The sequence below is a fragment of the Humulus lupulus genome, chromosome 2 (assembly GCF_963169125.1).
Source record: "Humulus lupulus chromosome 2, drHumLupu1.1, whole genome shotgun sequence".
In the NCBI taxonomy this organism is placed as follows: Eukaryota; Viridiplantae; Streptophyta; class Magnoliopsida; order Rosales; family Cannabaceae; genus Humulus; species Humulus lupulus.
In genome coordinates this window covers 49,884,024-49,902,247 of record NC_084794.1, presented here as the reverse complement: position 1 = coordinate 49,902,247, position 18,224 = coordinate 49,884,024, and the positions used below count along the sequence as shown (strand labels likewise).

The window sequence follows — 18,224 nt, the reverse complement described above, 5'->3', positions numbered from 1 at the left end:
AACGGCCTAAAAAAATCGAGAGGCACGATAATGCACATGTAATAGTTCGGGGGTAAAAATCCTAAATAGCCTTAAATAAAAAACCAATTTATTTAATTAAATAATACAACTAATTTATTAATTAAATAATAAAACCAATTTAACAATATCCATAGTCTCCAAAATATAAAAAACAAAACATAATTAGTATCGTCTCCAAATAAAAAAAAAACAACACAAAATATTAATAAGTTCAAAATAATAATATAATAAAACTAAATCTCATCAAAATAAATTCCAAAGTCATTATCATCGGGCTGTTGTGGTGGTTATTGTGGTTGTTGTAGGTGTTGTGGTTGTTGTGGTTGAAAGCTTACCATCATGGACTGTATCATATTCATGTCCAAGTTGACAGGCTGAAATTGTGGAGCTTGGATGTTCGGATTTGTTGCATTTGCTGGAAGTTGTTGTTCTGACTCATAAAGGCTTGACTGAAGTGTTGAATCATGGATTGGAAAGCCTTAGGTGGTACTATTGGAGAGCCTACTGTGGTGGACGGAAATGGTGGTGCCTCTGATTGTGAAGAGTATCTGGTGGCGCTTGAGGCAAAGGTACTAGTGCCCTTCAACTTACGTCCAATACCTCGGTTGTGGCCACGACATTGACCAAGTACATTTGAGACGACTTGTGTCTCGTTGATAGAGGCACTTCATACTGAAGATTCAGATTGAGATTGGGATTGGGATTAGGATTGTGATTGTTTCTGGACTTCTTACTACAAGGCATCCTGCAGTTTAGAAACAAGATAATTAATACATAATATAATTGAATAATATACATATATCCTTAGCATTCGTGTTCACCCATCCACATGTCGGATGATTGTGCATATCGATAATGTTGGGCCGTTCCTTAGTCTAAAGATTCATCTTTAGAAAACAAAATCTAAGTTAAATATTGAAATTATTATTAAGATAACTTAAAATATTTCAAATTATCTACATATTTTTATTTACCTTCTTAAATCGAGTAGAAGCACAAGAAGTCGATCCATGGAGACTTTTATACTTATGTTTTGCTCTGTTGGCAGCATTTTCCTTTGAGCATGCCATGAACTGTGGGGTGGTGAAAAGGTCAACCAACTTTTGCCAACACTCGTTATCCATGTCCTCCGATGGATTCTTTCTGACCGTCTCAATATCATCATACCCACCATGTTCATCGACATATCTTTACTTGCGACATTTTTCTATCCTTTTGTATCAGCCTTCACTCAGGGAGAGCTCGGGGAAGAATGAAAAATTCCTTAAAAAAATGGTTAGGTTTTTTTAAATTATAAAAAAAACACAGTACATATGAATAAGTTAATAAATTTACCTCAAGATTTTGCATCAATATATTGTGCTCATCCAGAACATTTTGCCACAAGTCATAATATAACGAGTCATGATGACCAATAAGGTTACCAATAAGTCTCGTGAACAATGTCCCAAAATCACCAATTACTTTGTAAGTTCCCTCCTTCAGATCAAATTGTAGAGTCAACAAGCATTTATTGTCATTGACGAGCTACTGCAATTTTCTGGATCGAGACTGACCTCTTCTTTTTGCGGCAGTCGCTGCATATGTTAGTTAAATAATAAAATTAAATTGAATAAAGTAATAAAAATTTGTCATTTATTGATAAAAGATAGACTAATTATAGTATATTACCTGTCTCACAAGAAGCAGGAACTCGCGTGGGATTTGGAGGATCACCCGCTCCATTACCGCCATGAGAACGAGCAATAGTAGCAGACATATCTTTGTAGTTTAAATAATTATTAACTTAAAATCAATTATAGTTGGTGGTTAATTACATAACTTAAATAATTTCGGTAATACATTTGAAACAATTGAAAAACAAACATTGTTGAGAAAAGTCATATATTGATTGAAAAGTCTTGAAATTAAAGCATACACATTAAACATACAAATATGAATATGCATAAGAAAATATTATTCCTCATCAATATCGATTCCTACATCATCATCTGTACTTTCTAAATCATCTTCACTAATTTCTTTATCATCATTGTGATGGATGAAATCATCATCCATATCCGGAACATATCGAGATGTGTCCCTAGTTATGCTGGTGTGACAAGGTCGATCCAAATGCATAATCTCCAACTCTCCTAATTCCACAGTGAGTGCAAAATTTGATGAAGTGCTATCATGAACGACATCAATCTCGTTATCATCATTGATACTTGGATGATCCTAGATTTTTCGATGATTGACTTCTTCTACTACCTTCCAATTTTTGTTTCTTGAAGGATCTTCTAAGTAGAAAACTTGTTTTGCTTGAGTGGTGAGAATAAACTGCTCGTTCTTCTACATTAATCATGATACTAGTTATGTTATTCTCAGTCACATTTTTACCCTTGCTTGCATCAGTGTTGAACCATTTGCATATAAACAATACTATCGAGTAACCATGGGAATATCATAACTCTACAATCTCCTCAAGTTGGCCAGAGAAAGTGAAACCATCGGTTCCTGGCACTGAAACTCCATTATTTTGAGTGATACGTCTTTCGTCACAATTATGTACCAAAAACTTCAAACTATTAACAATTGAAGCAGTGTAGGAGTATGCATTCTAATTAGACTCGTTTACTAAAGAAAATAATTCATCAATACACTTAGTTGACTGTACTTGTCGTAAATAACCAATCTATAGAGTATGACACAAAAAAAGAAAACACAATGAGATGAGTATTAATCGATACAAATTTTGTAAGAATTCTACAGTTCAATAATTTACCTTAAATTTAAACCAGCTAGGGAAATTTTTTTAAAGATTTATGTTTGAATTTTCTCGAAGGCATTCAATGTATAGCACACAAGGATTAAGGTAAGATAAAAATTTGCTATGAATTAAATTTAATGAATTCATATATGTTTTGAGCTACTTACTCCATATGTGGTTGGATTTCATGGCAATTGTTGAGTACAAACCACTTCGCTTCTTTTCGATGACAATAGTCAAGGAATATGATTTTCTTTTTGCTACTTGGACGACATTGTGATTCAAAAAATGACAACTATCTTTTAGTAATAACAATATTTTCATTTCTTTCTAGATGATTAAATTTAGTCGGTACGCCCTGAAGATATTGTGAACAAAAAGTCAAAGCTTCATCAGCAACATAACCCTCTGTTATAGAACATTCAGGGCGCGCCTTATTCCTGACATAATTTTTCAACTTCTTCATATATCGCTCAAACGAATACATCCACCTCATGTAAACTGGTCCTCCGAGGATAGCTTCTTGTGGTAAATGAATCATTATGTCAAAAAAGGCTGGAGGAAAAATTAATTCCAACTTGCACAAAATTTGTATCACTTGATCTTCTGCATTCTCCATGTCCTTAACAACCAATGTACGAGCACAAATTTGCTTAAAGAAATTGCAAAGCTCAATGATTGTCTTCGAAATAGACTTATCCAAGTAGCCTCAAACTCTTACTAGCAACAGACGTTGCATAAGAATGTGACAATCATGGGATTTCAACCCAACAATGTTGCCATCATTCTTAGAGAAATTTGAACCAAAGCAATCAGGAAGTCTAACTCCTTTTACGAACTAACAAAAAAATCGTCTATCATCCGGTGTGAGAGTACATAGGATGTGGTTTGATCAACTTCGAACTGTCTTCCTTGAGGTGCACCTCTTCTCGGATACCCCAATTCTTCAAGTCTACTCTTGCGTTGGTGGTTGTTGACGGTGAGAACTCGTCAACTAAGTTAAGTTAGAAAAATTGCAAAGTAAAGATTATCAAAAGAAAAGCTTTAGAAATCTCAGTATCAACTACAAGAACAATTGCATAAGAACAATGGTGAAATTAGTTTGTATTCACTATGATGCTCTTGCTACAGTAAATTTTCCAACCCCCTTTCATGTGGAGGTAGAGTTCATTTTATAGGAGGCTCTAATGGCCCTAGGTACATGATGTTCCAGGGGACCAGATGGTACATGAGTACCATAGCAGGAGAGTGGTTCCAGGGGTAGTGGTTTCGGCTCCCGTACATGGTCAGCATCCGTGGGGATGTCTCCACTACCTACTGAGTATGAGTGTCAGGGGTTGTCCGGTGTGGACCGTAGCAAGTACTTTGCTTGTACGGCCACTACTTGTCTAACATGGGCTTAGTGTCTGTACTTCCCCTAAGCTTTTTGTGAATTGTTGTGAGACACCTCCAATGCGCCCTTATTGGTGCATTGGAGAGGTCCATAATTTTACCTCTTATTAGACTCACGGTAATAATGGTGTCTAGTAAGTGGCGCTAATCTTAAGGGGCGAGATAGAACCCCTCTTGTGAGGCCAATTTTGGGGAGGTGTCCCCTAGTGAGACAATGCACGGCTTGAGGGGCGAGGCCCTCGATGGACGCCCCTCGCGAGGCTGTTGGGCGCACCTAGGCGTGGCGCTCGAGACGGTCGTGGGACACCAGGGGTGCGCGACACCAGGGGTGTGCGAGACCCTCATGCGTTTGCGAGGCCACATGGGTGCGAGGCGCCCTCGGCGATGCATGGATTGAGGGGCGAGGCCCTCGCGAGACGCCCCTCACGAGGCTACTGGGCGCACCTAGACGTGGCGCGCGAGACGGTCGTGGGACACTAGGGGTGCGCAAGACCCTCACATGTCTGCGGGGCCACATGGGCGCGAGGCGCCCTCGGCGATGCACGGCTTGAGGGGCGAGGCCCTCACGATACGGCCCTCGCGAGATTGCTGGGCGCGCCAAGACGTTGCACGCGAGACGGTGAATGGGCACCCGAGGCGCGCGAGATGGTCGTGGGAAACCAGGGGCGCGCGAGACTCTCATGCGTCTACGGGGCCACATCGGCGCGAGGCGCTGTATGCACCGGTGAGGTGCGAGACTCCTTGGCTGGTGCATGGTGACGAGTCCTGCGAGACGTTTGGGGTGCCCGCGGGTGTCCGAGGTGAAGTGGTCATTTGGAGTAAGGTCGATTTGAGCACTAATTTGAGGACTCAAATGGACCTAAAACATGGTTGCCTTGGACCTCCCAGGGACCTTAGGCGTTAGACGCGGGCTCTTTGCCGGTGTTGAGTTTTGAGCATCCACACTTGCCCCCCAGTCTAGGAGAGGACCTTTAGGTGCTCTTGTAGACTATTCTCCTTGATTTTTATAAATAGGCCTTCATGCAAGGCTTATTATTTTCACCTTACTTCTTTGGCTTAGTGGTTTTGAGAATCCTTCCTCTTACAAGAGGTAAGGGGTTCAATCCTCCACATCCTCATTTTTTCCATAGTTTCCTTCATTTTTTTTTCATTTCATTTCTTTTTTTTTACATATGAGCTAATTTTTTGTATGTCTATTTGGAGGCTAACACGTCCTTTTTGTTTATTTCTGCAGACGCGTGCTTTCGACCACTCAGCTCTTTTTTGACCCTGCCAACGCGTTTGGCCCTCGACCTCCTATAGACCACGATTGCACTCTATTTTTTCTGCTTGAGGTATATTTTCTTTTCCCCTCATGTTCATTGGGTCCAAACTAGTGTTACTCGGGATGGGGTATTTTGGCCTAAGCATGCCGTGAGTTAGCCCAGTTGCATGCCCCCCTGCTTATACCCTGCAGTGGATCATTTAGGGCGTTTGCACCTAGAGGTTTTAAGCCCATTCCTTTATGTTTTGTAGCAATATTCTCATCTACACGTGAACCCCCTTTTGCTTTCGGGACGAGGTCTCATGGCCAGCGACGGTCCGTTCGACATAGCCTTGGTGGTTGAGTTTATTGACCTATCCTCAGACTCAGAGTCCCCTGAGGAATACCCTTACCAGGACTATGACTCCTTAAGGCAGGCCCGTATCCGCCATCTTGAGCACATGGCTGAACTTAGGCGTAAAATTTGGGTGGTGGAGAGTGAAATTGACTCAGCGCTTAGAGGAGACAGGGCACCTTTCCTCCCTGTCCTTAGTGACCATGTAGCGAGCCTTAGGGTGACCCTTTTAGAGTTGCAGAGGGAGTTGGAGTTTATGGAGGGACACCTTCTGCCTGAGCCCTCCAGCCCATCCTCACCTGATGACTGTCATGGAGAGGCTCCCACTTCTCCTCAGCCCTTAGTCTTGATTTTCCCTAGCTTAGCACTTCCGCAGTCGGTCCCCCGATGGAAGACTCTTGCTAGGAAGAAAAAATGGAGGGTCAAGTGTTCTGTCTCTTTCTCACCTTTTTCTTTTGGTTTTGCTGATATGCCGAGGGCATGACGACAGGTAGCTTCCAATGAACCGGACGATGCTCCTTTACTGGCATCCGAACTTGTGTCGCATGTGTTAGAAAACAAACTGAAGGACATTGTGAATCACTATCGCGTCCCTTCGGAGTACGCTTTATACGTTCCTCTGGAGACATGCCGGGCTGATTGCCCTAGGCCCAGCTTTGTGGCCCTTAGCGAGCACATCCTGAAAGTGGGTGGTACCATCCCATTACACTCGTTCTTTGTTGCGGTCCTCAACTACTTCGACCTTGCCCCGTTTCAGCTGGCACCCAATGGCTGGCTGACTTTGAGCTGCCTTTTCGTTGCATTTACGAAGCTGTTGAAACGCGCTCCTATGGCAACAGAGGTGCATTTCCTCTACAACCTCATGCCTACTCCCAAGTCAAAGGGATTTTTCTATTTACAAAAATCCAACAGCGAGTCCTCTTTGATAGAGGGCTCGGTGTCCAACCCGGGGTCCTGGAAGCAGGACTTTTTCTTTGTGCAAGGCCTCCTCTCTGTCCGCGAGCATTTCCGAGCCACTCCCAGTAAGTACCCTAAGCATCACTTTCTCTCTTTTTATTTTTTTGCAACTTATTGTTTCGTGACTTACGTTTGTGTCGACCGTGGCGTGTATTATGCAGAGCAATTCGCCGAACCCACAGTCGTTTGGTCGGAAGCAAGAGATATGAGGAAGTTCCTCAGCGCTGACCCCGCTACGAAAAAGGTGGTGTACCTATTCACCATGAGAAATCTGAACCGCCACAAGCTATCCCCCGTCTCAGACCCCAAGTTGCTGTGGACTATCTCTGGGTCCAAGAAGATGGAGGCGGTATTGGCCGAGCCTTTCCCAGACGACGATGAGGCTGAGGATGAGCCAGAGGAAGCCCCCCTTGAACGCGAGGGACCTCACAGGCCGCCTTCATCTCCTGGGGGATGCCCTCCATTTGCCTTTTATGATCCAGACATAGCCTTTCCTTCTCAAGACCAGCAGGCCGTTCTGGGGGATTTTGTTTGCCTCGACCCTGAGAGCTATGACGCTTTCACTCAAGCTCCCCTCGACCCTGGTCCATCGGGGGCTTACTTTGCCGATCTTCCGGAGCCCCCCTTTGATCTACCGGGGCCTCATTTTTCCCCTTTTCCTACTCCCCCTCCCGTTTCAGCGAGCGGGTCATCTGTCCTTACCCAGCCAGGTGCCCCTGACCTGAATGGGGCGCCCTGGGTGAATCGAATGTCGACCACCTACGGGCGGCGGTTCACCCAAATCGCCTCGGACCTCCCTTAGCCCGACTGGAACAGTCTTGGGAGTTACGCTCTGTCAGACCTTAGGGAAACTTTAAGGTGCACCACTGCTTGGGTGAGTTCATGCATCTTGTGTCGGCTCTATTATATATAGATATACATACATCTTTTTTTTTGTTACTCATTATTTTTGTTGTTAACTTTCTTGTGCAGGCCCATATTGTGGCTCAGCGGTTTGCCGACTCGGCCAACATTCTCTCTGTGTCAAGTGCTGAGAGGGACCGTGTCACGGCCCGGGTCGGGGAGCTCAAGAAAGAGCTTGAGAACACCCAGGCTGAACTAAAAAGGGTCCGGACCAAACTTGCTGCCTCGTCAAAAAGGAAGCTGAAGGCGGCTGCCAAAGCCACGCAGCTACAGGGCCAAGTTACCAGCCTGGAGAGCGAACTCCAGGGGACCAAGGCTATCGCGGCCGCATCATAGCAGAGAGTCACTCATTTGGAGACCGAAGTCAAGGCTACCAGGGCCGAACTCCAGGCTGCTAGGGCCGACATCGCCACGTTGCAGGAGAAAATTGCTTCCTTGGAGGCGGATAGGACGGCTATTGAATACAGGTCCATAGACCGCGCTCTTTACGGCGTGTGGAGGCAGGATCCCAACTTTGACTTCTCTTCTTTTCATGAGCACGCCGTTGCTCGAGCGGCCGTGGCAGGAAACTCTGAAGTTGTTATTTCATACCTCTTGTCAGCTAGCCCGCAATGGGTGTATGCTCTTTTTTTTTTTTTTTTTTTTTGAGCCTTGGACCTCCCAGGGACCTTAGGCGTGAGACGCGGGCTCTTTTCCGGTGTTGAGTTTTGAGCATCCACAGTGGTGTCTTTAGATGTCTCATTCAAAAGAAAAGTACCGAGTAAACTGTCACAAATATTTTTCTCTACATGCATCACATCTAAATTGTGCTTCAATTCAAGTTCGGACTAGTAATCAAGTTCAAAGAAAATACTAATTTTACTCCAATTAAGCTCTTTTGGATATCGCTTTCTTTTTACACCCCTGAAATTGGCTTGTTTACTCGACAAACGATATGGAACATATGCGCTAATTGTTCGAGTATGTCTTGACTACTGAATTTTATTAGAGGACGTAATTTTTCATAATTCCCATCAAACAAACGACTCTTATTCCACTTATGCGTAGAAGATAAGAATCTTTTATGACCAACATAAGTCGTCTTCTCAATTAACCGACATGAAGGAATGTCTTCCTTGCATGAAGGACATGCCATATAGCCTTTGCCACTCCAACCAGAAAAACTACTATAGTCCATGATAGTGTTGCATGCATTCTGAATACATTGTTTGTTGTAGTGTCTCTGGTTTGAACTCCTTCATCCCACAACTCCTTCAATTCGTCTACCACAGGCCTAAAAAAGACATCCATATCCTTCCCAGGTGATTTCAGATTGGGAATCAATAAGGTCAGCATGAATGATGACTATTTCATGCACAACCAATGAGGCATATTGTACGGGCAGAATATTACTGTCCACATGATGTAAGATAGACTTATGTTACCAAATGGATTAAAACCATCAGCAGGCAAACCCAATCGAACGTTTTTGGGTTCTTTGGAAAAATCAGGATATTTGGAATTAAATTGTTTCCAAACACCCCGATCGATAGGATGGTGCATTACATCATCTTCTTTCGACTTTCCCGTACTATGCCAGGACATATCATTTGTTGTATGCCTTGAACCATAAAGGCGCTTCAGCATAGGAGTCAAAGGGACATATCGCAACATTTTTTGGGTGACATTTTTCCCTTTGTGTCTTCGTCAACCAATCGGCTCTCACCACATACAGGACAACTCTGTTTTTGGGAATTCTCCTTCCAGAACAAACAACAGTCGTACTTGCAAGCATGAATTGATTGATATCCTAACTCTAACTTTCTCATTTTTTTAGAATCATAGAATGAAGTCTGAATCTTATTCTCCTTCAGGAATGCAAATTTCATAAACTTCAAAAGTTCATCAAAGGAACTATTTAGCCATTTATTCATAAATTTCATGTGCATCATCTTCGCCTAGAAGTTGAAGGCAGATAACCAAGTACAACCAGTGTATAACTCAGCTTCGACCTCTAGAAACAAGTCAACAAATTGATTCTCCGCACTATTGCCACCACCGTCTGAAATTCCTTCATTTATGCCTTCTTCATTAGTGTCTTGTTCACCAATAACATCATTGATGATGTCAATCATCTCATCAATCACTGGAGCCTCTCCGTCCACTACTGGAGGCATATCAACTTCATCGTGGTAGGTCTACTTCGCGTATTGCTGCAGAAACCCATATCTATGTATGTGAGCCTCCACCACATCCAGTTTCTGATTCAGCATATTGACACACTGAACGCATGGACATCTGACTTCTCCCGAAGCATTCACTTGATTCTTGCCCATTTGTATAAATGCTTGAAGACCATTCCAAAACTCACTAGAGTTACATCGTCTATTAGTTATTCAACTCTTGTCAATCATCATAACTGATTCAAGTGAAAAATCAATTATCACAATGTAATAATTATTAAAAAAAAAACTAACTTTATTAGCTAATAATTTTTATATCACCAAAACACTAATAGTTTCAAGTAAATTGTGAAATCTTATGAATAAATTATTAAATTTTATGAATATATGTTATTGTTAGTTATGAATGTATTATAAAGTTTCGTTATATAATCTAATATTTAATTATAATTATTATTATGTTATTTACTAATTATCAAATTCTTAATATAATTTTCACTTTTTATTTTAAAAAAATAACAATAAAGTTTTATTATTTTAGAATTATTATTTTAATTTTAACATGATTTTAAGATTAAAGCTAACTTAATTACCTATTTTATCTACATATATTATCAAAATTTATGAATATATTATAAAATTAATTAAATAAACAAATATATAATTATAAATTTATTAAATTACCATTAAAGATTATTAGTTTAATTTCTACTTATTTTATAAAAAAATATTACTAAAGTATTATATACTTGTAAAATTATCATTTTAATTTATAATTTATAATTTTTTTAATTAATTTTTATTAATTACTTTAAAATTTATTAATTAAAAATTTTAAACACACTAACTTTAAAAATATTTTGTAAAGTTTAGTTTTTCTAAATCTACAAAAATTTCGTCAGCATAACGACTGTAATCTAGCATATCCCAAAATTTAAAATATGCATAAAAACATATAAACCACTCCCAGAACATACATGAAATTTAATACAATCATTTGAATTCACAAATAAACAGCAAAAACATATTCTCAAATCAACATATTATTTATCTAACCTAACATATATATAATTCGAAACACAATTTTTATTTAACCTAACATATATACAATTGAAAATAAAAACTTAATCTAACATAACAATTTTTCATAACTTAATATCAAATTTACTATAAAATTAACAAACATAAAAATTTAATTTAAAAACTATTTATGTATAAAAATTAGCTATTATTATTTATCAATACGCTAATAATCACAAAACAAAACAAAAAATATTAAAAATTGGAAACAATACCTAAAAACTAGAGATTATATCCAAACACTCCAATGCAATCTAAAAAAACAAAAAATAACAAAAATTTATAAATAACTCATACATCAAATCTATATTGCAACATATATATGTAATTCTCATCTAGAAGTTACAACACATTAATGACATGTGAAATGACAACATATTTTAATATTCAAAATTTACTAAAATTTGAACGATTATAATCCAAAAAAAAATGTTAGAACTATTAATTCTAACGAAACAGAGTAAAATCTTTATGGAAAGAAGAAGTATTATTGTTGACCAAGTAATTTGTACAAGAGAGTATTTATACAAGAGATCAATTGAGAAAGTAGTTTAACTACTTATAACAACCATAACAGAAAACTAAAGAGCCACTAAGAAGAGTAAACACACTCTAACATAATAGGCAACTAAGATGTCTTACCAAGAACCTTGAAGAGTGCAAAAAAACATGTTGAATTATGCCTACTATATATTGCTCCATTATTTAGTTCCATTTAGTTGGGTCTTAAATTGAGGCATTCCCTATAAATCAAATATCAGCAATCTATGCAGTAATGTCACATAAAATTAGGGAGGAACATTATTATCTATTTAATTAAGTGTATTTGATAGTGGTAATATGGAGGAACATTATTATCTATTTAATTAAGTGTATTTGATAGTGGTAATATGATTAACCTTATTTACAATACTCCAGTTTGGTTTCAACCATTTAAGTATCAAATGTAAGAGTAGAAGAAATCTAATATGTAAAATTATCAACCAACACTATAGGACCAAAAATTAAGCATAACTAACAAATTAATAAATTGCAATTTAAACTCTAATAAAAAAATTATGTTTACATATCCTCAAAACCAAATTCGACCAAGCTTCCAATCACTACCTCCAATGCCACCATTGAAGGGTATATTACTCCAGGAGGCCTATGAAATATGCAATTCATTTTGGATATGCACCAAAAAAAAAAATCAAACTGAACTAAAGAAATTACAATGAAACTTGGAGAAATGATCAAAATAATAGCACGGTCTTATTTATATATATATACAATCAATAGACCAGCCCCACAACTCCTAAGTATCTAAACACAATAATAAACAAACTCAATCTGAGATATGAGCTTGAAAAGATATAATATATATGTAATAAAATATGATTATTGGCATGAGGTTCCATGCACTAAGCACTATCATTAAATTTTAATACTTTTTTCATCAATAGCTAGCAAACTTATTAAATCTATGTTCAATAACTTGGATAGAAGCATAGAACTTGTACTGGAGAAAATATTTGTGTATATCACCACATAGTATATTACTCAATTCAATATTAAATAAATTTTAAAAGTGCTTCTTCTAAATAGAGAAAAATATCAGCCATATGTCACATTTGGTGTTATTACCTAACTACCACCACCTATATGTTGTATAATTCAATAATATTTATAAAAAGTATTGTACATGTCCCAATGAGAAGCACTAATTCATAGTTCAGATTATACCATACCCATAATACACCAATTTTGAAGTAATAATAATGTCTTTATCTAAAAAAGTAATAATAATAATATCTAAGAGGATAACAAGGTACCCCAAATGAGTGTGAAACTAATAACGTTAAACAAGTCCCAATCAAACTATCCCTACCACTTGTTTGAAATTCACGGAATTGATTTGTTTTTGGAGTAACATGGAACAAACATATTGGTTATGCATTATGCAATATGAATATTTACATGTAATTATTTATGTGTGTAATGGTATATCTATTCATGTATTTTGGCAATTTCTCCATAAACTAAAATACAAAAGTGACCTTGCCTAGTTGTTTTTTTTTTCTTTCAAAGAATTAAAATAAAATACTATAACTTGTGTGACTATGCATTTTGTACCCAATAAAGAAAAACCAATGTGGAGTGTCATATGTGTGAACATCAAATAAACAATAGTATTTGTTTTTAAAATAAGGAAGCAGTAACTATGTGTGAGACAATGGTGTCGTGATAATCAATGAAAGTTAGGAGAGTAACATACAGATTGAAGTGGCAGAGGAAGAGAGAATGAGGCAGTGAAGTATTGAAGACTTTTATAGGTCTTCAATAGGTCAGATGAGAAAAATGAAAGAATTAAGAGTACTAATATATGTGATACTCAAATGTATATTCATTCTTTTCCTTTAAAATTATGTACATTCATTCTTTTCCTTTTAAAAAAAAATGTACATTCATTCTTAGTTAAAAAAATATTAAATAATAAGATGCTTATATACTACTACTACAAGACGAAAAGATGACCTCTATGCACGTGTAAGGAGAGAACAAGAATTGAAAATAATAGATAAGCATAATAAAGAAATCATTATTAAACATTACTGTAATCAGGTATGTTCATTCTTATGTTTGCTGCACCATTAATTGAGCAAACACCATGGGAAAAGCAACATGCTTAACCTCCAAAAAAAAGGCAAGGAAAACAAAGGTAACCCAGACAGATTTCTACATACATATATACAGATTGTCCAGACGATCTTTCGTTGAACCTAACTTATAATATATATATGTATATATATGATATTCACTTTCAATAACAAAATTCTCTAAACAACACCCAAATTAGTAAAAGAAATTAGATAAATAAAAAATTTGAAATTTCATGAACCAAGAAAGACTTACGCCAATGATGGAGTGGATGGCTATGTAATAGATACAACTAGAGATAGCCGAGACCACTAAAGGAGAAAGGATATAGGGGTAGATCTTTAATGCCCAAACAAAGAGTGAATATTCCTGAAAATTTTATTTATGGATTAACATATACACAGAACATACATTACTGGCACAATTCCAAACCATTTATCTTTGCTTAATCCACTATGCATATAAAGTCAAGGGAGAGTGACAAGATAAAAGATAGAAAAGGCATGGCCTATATGATGAGTCAGCCAAATTTAAAATTAAGTGCATATATTAAACCCCTTACTAGTGTTTAAGGTTGGCACTGCCAGACCGCATCAAAGCTTGACCCAGAAACAAGGAAGATATCCATATAAAATATACCAAACATGGTACTACTAAGTTGTGAAAAATCAGGATTTCCTCTGTGTAAATATACTGCCATAGCCACAATAAAGGCAGCTGATGTCACAGAAACATCAATATGACCATATGTATATTTATATATGCATTGTATATTTGTAAGGACATTCTTTAAGCACTACACCACGCCCAGCTACACATATATATATATATACATACAGAGATCTCAAAGAAAAATATATATACCCAAATATCATTTTGAACCCAGATATTTAAAAAAAAAAAGCTGAGGAAAAAACTTACCTGTTCGACCTCTTCAATACAGATATAGTCGACCCTCGCCAGCGCCGTTCAAGCCCTCGCCGCAGCTGAAAGAGGATGAGAGATTGAGAGCCAATGGCGGTGCCAAACCAGGAAGGGAGAGAGAGAGTGTGACGGCAAGGGGGAACAACCAAACCAGAAAGGGAGAGAGAGAGAGTGACGGCAAAGGGAGAGAGAGACTGAGATTGAGTCGTGAAATTATAAGAGGAGGACTTAATTTTGTTTGGTGAGAGTGAACAAACAAAAATGACGTACGGCGTGGTAGTCCAAAGTTTTACCCAATAACCTAATTAAATCCCCAATTTTCGAAGAAAAAAATGTCTCTCTTTTACTAATTATTTTAAGGACTTGCTTTGGGAGTCCTTAATACTTTTTTAGGACTCCCAAGGCAAGTCCTTAAAAAATACTTATTTTTTAGTTTAGATTTGTTTAGGACTCGCATTTTTTTTAGGACTCGCAAAATGAGTCATTAAAGAGTATTAAGGACTCTCAAAGAAAATCCTTAAAATTATTAAGTAAAAGAGCATATTTTTAGCCCTGATTTTTTTAGGACTCGCATATTTTTTTAGGACACTCATTACGAGTCCTAAATTGTATTTTTTCAGGACTCTCGATGAGTGTCCTAAAAAACTCTATAAACATTTTTAAGGACTTGCATTTAGATGTGTGTCCTAAAAAAGTGTCCCGTAAAGGGTATTTTGTAGTAGTGTTATCAATTAATATACTAATCAATCACAAAACAAATTAAAAATAAAAATTACAAACAATACCCAAAGACTTTGGATGATATCAATGAATTTGGAAAAGGCTCGTGATGCTCCAATACAATTTGAAAACAAAAAAAAATCACTAAAAAGTTTAACAAACCCATTACAATAACATACAAAATACACACAAATAATCATAAAAAAACTTAGTTTAAAAGAAATAACTACACTATTAGGGTATACAACAACTAACCTTAACAATAGAGGGCCAAAAATAGTGCCGCAAATCGTTAGCCAGAGCTGGGCAGCGGAGAACAAATAGAGAAATGTCTCTGTTTTGGAGGAAAATGAAGAAAATGGATGAAGAAAGGCTATGCCTGCGGGGTTATATCGCTGTGACCTATAGCGACGACAAACAGTCATCGTTGATATCAAACGCACCATTTCACTCAAACGGTGAGACCCTACAGCGACGACATGTCGTTACTATAGGATAGTGAATAGTACACGAATCCTCTCGTGTGCTATGCGTCTACCCTACAGCGATGACATGTTGTCCCTATAAACAGTGAAATTTGACTTAAATTTTTTGGCGGTTCACTTTCCTATGTTTTTTGGGTCCTATTGCGACGACATGTCGTCATGATAGAGTAAAAATTAACTCACCAGTGGATTAAATTAGACTCTATAGCAACGACATATCGTCACTATAGGGAGTGAAAATAGACAACCAACTCTTGGTGGTTAAGTTCCCTCCCTATCCTATAGCGAGGACATGTTGTCGCTCTAGAATAACATATTTCCCTCATTTTTTCCACGATGACTCTACAGCAACGACATGTAACGATATAGGGAAGGGGGTGCACATAGGCAACCAACTCTAGGCGGTTGAGCTCCTTCCCCATCCTACAGCGATGACAGGTCGTCGCTATAGACAAACATATTTCCCTCTATTTTTTTGACGAAGACCCTACAACGCTGACATGTCGTTGCCGTAGAGTCATTTTCCACCTCCTAATCCCTCCAAATTCCTGGTACCATACAGCAACGACTTTTCGTCCCTGTAGGGTATCAGGAATTTGGAGGACCTGGTCGTGTGTTGTTGACGACCCTACAGCGACCACGTGTCGTCGCTTGTCGCTGTAGCTTATTTTTTCAATAAATTAAGAATTTTTTTTTTTTTCGTGAATTTCGACTACATTCAACGATGACTCCTATAGAGTCTTTTTTCTTGTAGTGTATATCTATATATACTAGGTACAAATAATGTATAATGCACATTTGCTTAGTTTTATTTTAAAAAATTATTAAATATATTTTTTATATTTTTATGATTGTCATATAAATTTTAAATAAATAAACAATATTACATATATATAAATAACATTAACATATTAAAAGAAAAATTAAACCTAAACATTGTTTTTGGTTTTTTCAAAAAAATAAATATATGACAACATTTTAGATCATAAACTACACTATTTAAAGTATAAGATATCCATGATATTATTCAAATCACACATTTATAATTGGAGCATAAACTTGTTTATTCTTGATAGAAGATAAACATGATTCTAATTTCTTATGTAGTTACATGTTTTCTTTATAAATATAAATAATAAATTTTCTTAATAAAATATAAGATTATGTATTATATATTATACTAGTAGTGATATTTTATATTTGAATTTATATTAATATAATTATTAAATATCTAGTTTTATATAGATATTTTATAATATTTAAATTTATATTAATATAATTAATAAATATTTATCTATTTTTAATAACTTTTAAAGGTATATTCCGTTAAAAATTTGTAATATTCCTTTAATGTTAACAAAAAAACATTAAAACCAAGAATTTATGTGATCTACATATATATATATTCTATTTAATAGTTATATATATATGACAATTCTTCTATAGGAGCTTCACTTTAAGCCCTACCGGTGGGACTCTCAGTGTTCACGACCCATGAACAGTTTTCGGCGCGATTTTTTATGACCGTGTATATTGTAATTATTTAGAACATCCTGCAAATTTTCAGAAAATTCTGAATTGTTTACAGTACCGAAAAGTAGGTTCAAACATGTTGCTTTCCACTAGCATAAAAAAAATTAGTTACGCGTGCAACAACATATTTGAACTTAGTTTTCGGTACTGTAAACTATTCGAAATTTTCTAAAAATTTGCAGGATGCTCTAAATGGCTACAATATACACGGTCATAAAAAAAATCGCGCCGAAAACTATTCACGGGTCGAGAACACTAAGAGCTCCATCGGTAGGTCTTAAAATAAAGCCCCTATAGGAGAATTCCCCTATATATATATTAAAAAACATTTTTGACAAAATGTACAAGAAGACTAGGAAAGTGGTCCCTAAAATCGTACAGACTTAGCAAGTCAATGATTTTACTATTCCACTGGACTAGCTTGGACTTATAAACCACTGCTTGAACTAGTCAATATATACTCTCTTTCACTACATATATACTATATCAAGTTTACAGTATATATTTCTTTCATATATAGTAGCCAACCAGGGTCATTGTTAACTTTCTTAATCAATTTAGTACAACAATAGGTGATATGTAAAGCTCTTTAATTTTCATCCACACGCACTTTGGATGATATCTAAAATAAGGAAAAATCACAAATGCCTAAACTATCGAAATTAGTCTAGCTATGACCGCAACGAAATTAAGGAGTTGGCAGTTTACTTCTATCCAAGTATTAATATAAAGAAATTGCATGTGGTATTGTAATTAGGATTAGTTAGTTTCTCCTAATTAATGAGTAGATGTTCCAAACTATTTTGACCTTAAATATTTCCATAGATCAATATAAAATCAGAATGTACGTCATGTAAAATTATATTTATAGTTTATGTTTTTTTTCCTGAATTATAATTATATATGGTGTTAGTGAATTTGGGTGTATGTTTCGTTTCCACAAGCACCTTTCTTATTGTTTTGTTTGGTAGTTTACTGATTCAGCTAAAATTATTATTATTTTGTCATTTGGTCTTAATTTTCCGGCTGTAAGGAGGAAGGTGATGTAGAAGCTGAA

General features: G+C 36.7%; 1 long non-coding RNA gene across 1 annotated transcript; it reads right to left on the bottom strand.

Moving 5' to 3' along the window:
• Window positions 1-11,333: 11,333 nt before the first annotated feature.
• Window positions 11,334-14,666, bottom strand: LOC133816019 (uncharacterized). The gene is made up of 3 exons (XR_009884963.1): window positions 14,427-14,666; window positions 13,761-13,874; window positions 11,334-11,608 (listed from the first exon to the last, which is right to left on the bottom strand). It is a non-coding gene; the product is annotated as an uncharacterized LOC133816019 (long non-coding RNA).
• Between the last annotated feature and the right edge of the window lie 3,558 nt (window positions 14,667-18,224).